Source organism: Populus nigra, chromosome 5 (genome assembly GCF_951802175.1).
Source record: "Populus nigra chromosome 5, ddPopNigr1.1, whole genome shotgun sequence".
NCBI lineage: Eukaryota > Viridiplantae > Streptophyta > Magnoliopsida > Malpighiales > Salicaceae > Populus > Populus nigra.
The window spans coordinates 11535047-11542580 of NC_084856.1; positions in this window are offsets into that span (position 1 = coordinate 11535047).

The window sequence follows — 7534 nt, forward strand, 5'->3', positions numbered from 1 at the left end:
GCTCTTTTATTCATACTCAATGGGCATAAGCTATTTAGAAGAGGCAAATTATTAATATGGTTTTTTGAATAAAATAAATATAATGCCTTTTTATATATTTATACTCTAATAGTAAAAAATCATTTTAGCACCCATTTATATTTTAATATATTTAATATTAATACTTTTGGTTTTTTTTTTTAGATAAGTTATTGAAAAAAATTTAATTGAGGAAAGAATAAAACTTTAAATAATTTATTTTAATGTTTTGACTCTTTTTATATATATATATATATATATATATATATATATATATATATATATATATATATATAAAGATCTTTGACAGAAAAATAATTTTGACTCTTCATTTGCCTTTCTCATTCGAGCTGCAAGATTAGGAAAGAAAAGATAAAAAATTATTTGTTTTTTTTATTTTTAGTTTTTCTTTTAACTCTTTACGACATCTTCAATTGGAGGTGTTATTTAGAAGAGTCAAATTTATAATATGATTTTTTTAATAGTATAAATATAGTTTTTTTTTGTTTTTATGCATCCAATGGTTAAAAAAAACTATTTAGAAGAGTTAATTATATTTTAATATATTTGATACACAACTATTTTAACAATCTGATATGACCCAATTGATTTGACAGGTCTAACCTGGATGATTCTTAATTAATCTAATATTAAATAATAAAATTAAAAAAACAAAAAAATAACCCGAGTTAACTCGAATAAACTAGCCAAATATATTATACGGGTCATAAAACCAAAATAAGTTCAAAAGAAAAAAAAAACTTGTGAAAAAAAAATATTATTACAATAAGTAATGTTTTAGCATTTTTGTAAGACATGTAGGAATAATATTTTTGTAAAAAAATTTGATAAAATATCATTTTATTTATGAGCATATAAAATAAATATTGAAAAGCTAAAATAATATTTTTATTTTTATTTTTAGCTCTTCATTTAGCATTTTCATATGATGGGAGAGCTATAGGTTGCTAAAATGTTATTTTGTTAAAATAAAAAGACATTCCTATATATTTTTGTGAGGATAGTCATAAAATAAAAGGAAAATTTTAACTATTTTTTTTCTTTAAACTTTCTTTTTCTCTTTCATCATTCTATGAAAAATAAAAAAATAGCTTTTTAATTGGGGGGTACTACACGATTTTAGCTTTTGTGTTTCTTATATATTGAATTGTGATTATTCACATATTTTTCTAGATTATTTATGTTATGTGTTTTTCATTTCTTTTTAAAAGTGTTAGGTGAGCTTAGAAAATTAATGAATTAGGTTGTCCTTTAAAAACTTTTTCTTAACTTAAAACAATAAATAATTTAACTTAATGATCAATCCAAATAAATAACTCAAACAACAAATTGTTTCTGATCGTGATGTTTTAAATTTTTAAGCTATTTTTGGAAGGTTTTGTAGGAGAAATTAAAAATAAAATTGTTATTTTTTACTACTTGTCATCCACAAAGAGATGGTCAAATTGAGATAATTAATAGAACTTTAACTATATTGTTAAGAACTATCATTCAAAAAAATTTGAAAAATTAAAAAGTTTGTCTGTCCTTTATTGAATTTGCTTATAATAGAAATATATATTATACTTCTAATTATTCTCCTTTTGAGATTGTATGTGACTTTAATCCTTTGACTCATCATTTGGATTTGTTTTCTTTATCTATTGATGAAATGATTATTGTTGAAGTCGTTTTAAAATTGTATGTGGTTTTAATCCTTTAACTCATCATTTGAATTTGTTTTCTTTATCTATTGATGAAAGGATTATTCTTGAAGGCAATAGAAAAACACGGGTAGTAAAGACTCTTCATGAGAATATAAGGTGGCATATATATATATATATAAAAGTAATATGCATTTAAAGCTAATAAATGATGAAATAAGGTTATTTTTTAACCATGTGATTGGATTTGGATGCATTTGTGAAAAGAGATATTTTCTCAGTAAACAAGATCTACATTGATGACGAGAGGAGATTAACCATTTCAAAATCTTGAAAAAATTAATGATAATGTATATAAAATTGATCTACTATGTGAGTATACTGTTAGTACTACTTTCAATGTTTTTTTTTATCTTTCATTATTTGATGTAGATGATGATTCATGGATAAATCCTTTTAAAAAGAGATGAGATAATATAATCAAGAATACACCAAAAGATCCATTCAAGCTCCAATTGAATTAATTACAAGATCAAGAGAAAAGAAGCTCAAAGATGCATTCAATGAGTTTATTCAAAATATTTGAGCCAATATGGATTTCAAGGAGGCAACATCAATAAGTGAAGATCAGGCCTTAGTCAACTTAATTCATGTATAAGAGGGGCCTAATCCATCTACTTCATGGACAATTAATTTTGAAAGTTAGAGGCTTATTTTTTTCAATGCATAGTTTTACTCTAACAAACATAATATTGGATCCAACCAATGGATTGGCTAAAAATTTAATAGACATTTCCAAAGGTTTTGTTCTATATTGAGTTAAAATTTCAGCTAATCGGACATCGGGAAGGCTCTGCGATAAGGTCTACAAGATATTGTGCAGAAATTGTATTAGTTTCCTAGTTTATTTATAATTTTTTTCTATTTTATTTAGAACTCTTTTATTATTTTCCCAGCAGTGTTTAAGACATTTTACCTATTATAAATAGAATTATTTAGCTTATATTTAAGTTTTTTTTTCTAGAATTTGATTTTAACAGTTATTATTGTGTTTGAGAGAGGTTTTGCTTATATACTTTTTTTTGTTATTTATTGAACTACTATGATTTATCAAATAATTAACCAAGTTTTGTGGTTTTTTTTTCTATACTTCCTGTTCGTATCGTTTTATAGGCATTGGGTGAGAGTTCGATTAACTATAGTCTTGGTACAAGTTATCATTGTATCAAGCTCAATTACAAGTCTAAATATAGTTTTTTTGTCATTAAACTTTTTGACTTTTTAATTACATCCTCCCAAGTTACATTACAATGGTTTTTTCTATTTACATTTCTTTCAATTTGTGTTATCTCTCATTTATAACTTTTTAATGATATTCAAAGTTTAATTAGGTTTTGATTTTTCTAATTTGTGTTATCGCTTGAGAATTGACATTGAAAAACAGGAACCACATTTGACAAAGAATAACAAAACAAACACTAGTTAGATTTTGCAAAAAAAAAAAAAAAACTTCAGTTTGATCCCAAGAGTTCCTATTTTCCTATCATTTGGTCTCCTTTTTTTTTTGGAAATTAACATTTCAATACCAAACTTCTTCTCTTTTTCACGTTTTAGTCCCTGTATGTTGAGAGAGGAGAGCGAAAGTTTCTAGAAAAATCTCTAAAGATAAATGCTAAGATGACAACATTCTAACCATTAAAATGGTCAATGGATCTATCTTCTCAAAAGGAGTTTAATGACGGTGGTGTTACTCTATAACTATGTTAAAAAACTTTGATCGAGGACAACATGGTATATTTTTTATTTGTTTGATTTTTATTTTTTTGGAGTGATTAGATGGTGTTTTGAGCTTAAGAGTGAGTTTATCGAGGTTCTTATGATGTTTTGTTTAGGTAAAAACAAGTCAAAATAAGTTTTTAAGATCCAAATATTTGGACCCTGATTTGATGGTAGGCAATAAGTCACTTGTCATAGTAAATGACTTGTCACCTGTTTAGAAAAAAATAATTAGAGCAAAGAACTCCTATAATTAAAAAAAAAAAAACAAACAAACATAACAAGGTTGCGAGCCTAGGCCTAGTCTCTTTGATGGTTGGCCAGGAGATTAGGCCTAGCCTGCTAGAGCCGGCAGCTCCTTACCTCATTGTTTTTCTTTTCATTGAATCTTTTGCATATGAATTGCTTAATACCATCTCTTTTATATTTTAAACTTTTTATTATTATTTTTAATTGGTCAAAATAAAAAATTATTATTTTTTATGTCAATAGGTTCATATTCTCGAAAAGAGTCAAATAGTGGTAATGTTTTTCTATAAACATGTTTAAGATGCATTTGGTTTTTTTTTTCAATTTAGTTGATTTTTGCTTTTTTTTTAGTGATTTTATGGTGTTTTGAGGTTGGCAATAGATTTATCAAGAATCTCATAGTATTTTTGAGGCATTTTTCGTGTGAAAACAAGCTAAGAAATAGGGTTTTAGGGACCAAACACTTAGACCTTAATTTTTCGACCACCTTGAGGGTGGTTGAAAATTGGAGTTCAAGATGACGTGTCATTTATTTTTTTGATTTAAAAAAAAATAGAAAAATATCATCCACACCCTCACATGCAAAAAAAAAAAATTGAATCAACCCAGGCTCACAGGCCTGGGTTTTCAAGCTCAAGGGTACTTAGGCTTTTAGGTTGTTTGTTAGGCAAGTGGGCCTGACCCTTCTTCTTTTTTTTCTCTTTTTTTTTTAAATTTGATTTTAAAGGCAAACCAGGTTTTGGCAAGGTCGGTTGAGTTAGTTGGGCCACATATGAAGACCCGTGTTAACCCAAAATATCATCGTGTTAACATTTATAAGAAAAATTAAAATGTCAGCATCTAGAAAAAAATAAATCAAACTGGGTCTTGCCCAAACCGATTGGGTCATGATTGGACCCACAAACTCAACTGGATCATGTTAGGTCGGTCCAAGTTTAATAACCATGCTAAAGAGTTCCTCACATTAATGCATAAATGATGTATTATTCTCATGTTCATTTTAATACATTCATATCAAAATTATCATAATGTTATTTTTTAATCAAAACTTACTTTTATTTTCAAGTTAAGATGTTATCCAGAAAAAAATATTCCAACAAAAAAATACAAGAAAACAAGCATTTTAATAAAATAAAGAGGTTTTATTACACAAGTATCTTTTTTCATTCTTATTGTGAAGCAATCCAGATTATTTTTTGTTCTTATTACTTTTTTTTTTTATTGAATGAATGATATAGAACAACAAAATAAAATATTTTTTTTATAGAGATAACTCATATTACTAAGAAAAGGATTTATACTAGCAAATTATCTTGTTTCAATCAAATTTAAATTATTGTTCTTCTTATATATAAAAAACATAGCCCTCACGTGCGCAAACAAATACACAAATATATATATATATATATATATATATATATATATATATATATATATATATATATATATAATCATTGATTTATAAAATAAGATTGAACAACAGATCTATTCAAACTTATTTAATGCTTTCTGGAAAAGAAAACAACACATCTTGATCTTTCTTATGAAGATACTTTTTAAAAAAAACGTATTCCTACAAAAGCAAGACCTATACAGATGAATGCTGATTTAGAACAGCATTGCAGACTTGAAATCCATAATCTCGAGTCTAAAGGTCTTATCCAAAAGTCTAGATCACCCTAATTATGTGCAGCCTTTTATGTGAATAAAAACTCTGAAATCGAAAGAGGCACACCAATACTTGTGATCAATTACAAACCTTTAAATTCTACTTTAAAATGGATCAGATATCCAATCCCCAACAAAAAAGATTTGTTGCAAAAATTGCACTTTGCATTCACATATATATATATATATATATATATATATATATATATATATATATATATATATATATATATATATATATATTCCCAACTTGTTCTTTAGTTATAGTCATAGTTATTAAACCCGAACCGGCCTAGTGGCTGGACCGGTCTAGGTTAGGAGAAAGACTGGTAAACGTAAAAAACCGACAAGACCCGGTCCACCCGGTAGGTCGACCCATGACCCGAGCTACCTGGGCAAACCCGGACAAGACCTGGGCAAACCCAGGGAGTACACCTGAGTCAAAACAAAACAAAACAGAGCAAATAGGGTTTAAGCCATCAAATCTTCTGTTTACCTTGTGATCTACGTCGAAGGCGAGAGCAGGAGAGAGGAGAAGGAGGGAAATGAAGGCGAGGAGAGGAAGCGATTGAGCAGTGGTCGTTGAGAACATGGCGATCGCCGGTGAAGATGGGATTTGATGTTCCAAATTCGATCAGTCAAATCGAATCAAATCGATTTTTTCTCGTAAATCTTTTTTCAAAAACGGATGAATTCTCTCGCTTAGCTCTGAATTTTTATTTTATTTTTCCTTTCAGATAGAGAGAGCGGGGGGAGTGAAGAGACAGTAATGTAAGGCAAGGAGCTCAGGATTTAATATTTGCGACTGACTTGTTAATGCTTTTTTATTGGTAAGTAAACGATTTATTTAATTAATCATGTCCAAAGCAATATGAATGAATATATTTTCTTTTTTTTATACGCCCATCCATTCCATAGAATTATAGTCAATAACTTGATTAATTGTCTAAGCTACATTGCAGGGTTTTTATTTCAATCCATTAAAATAATTATTTTAGTTTTTTTATTCAAAAAATTTATAAATGCATAAAGTTTATTTTACAGTTTATAATAATAAGAAATAAACTAAAACAGAAGAGTTTTCACACATTTACAATGTAAAAAAGTTATGTTTTTTCAATGTGAGATAAAATCTTTTTGGTTTAAATACTTCAACTTAAAATGATAATATAATATTTTTTCAATGTGAGATTTGAAACCCTTTCATATATATACTCTATGTTCACAAGGAAAAAGTTATGTTTTTTCAACGTGGGATAAAAAACGTTTTTGGTTTAAATACTTCAACTTAAAAGTATAGCATAATATATTTTCAATATGGGATAAAAGACTTTTTTAAAATATTCTTTTAAACTTCATTATTTACAACATGTATAGCCTATATTCACATTGATTTTTTTATTTTTTCATATGAAATATTAAATTTGTAATTTTTTTAATTTTTCTAAGTTGACCCATGAAACCCGGGACCTAATCCCTTGGCTAGGTCAACCCCCAAGCCGGGTTTAATAACTATGGTTATAGTTAATATCTTTTTTTTAAAATATTTATTGGTGCATAGAAACCTTGATCAATTTTATTAAATGTATTCTTTAGATTTTAAAATTACAATTATAATTATTTTTTAGGCCAGCACATGCGCACGCACATGTACCCACACTTGTTTTTAAATTGAGAATTAAAAGAGGGAAAAGAAATGATATTTTTTAATGAGATTAATAAATTAATTGAATTATTTGGAATATTTGTTCAAACTGCTCAAATTAACTGAATTATTTTTGAAGAGTTTGGAAAATTTTGATTAAAATATTTAAAAAATCAGTTCCATTCTAATATAGCATGGGAAAATTACATAAGATTTCCCACTATATTTTCCTGAGGCCTTTGCTCATCGTTCTCGTAATCTTTCAATTTTTTCACAGACCCACCTACCCACCTTCTGCCATGGAAGGAGGTGTTCACTCCAACGAATGACACAAAGCCGTAAAAAAAAAACAAATAGAGTTTATGTTGTTTTCGCATTTATTAGATATGTGTGTGTTTGTTGCATCGCGGGTTGAAATAATATTTTTATTAAAAAAATGTTAGACAAGTTATTGTGTTTTAAAAAAATGAAAAAAAATAACTAGGGTATGGACCTAATGACTAGAATATGGACC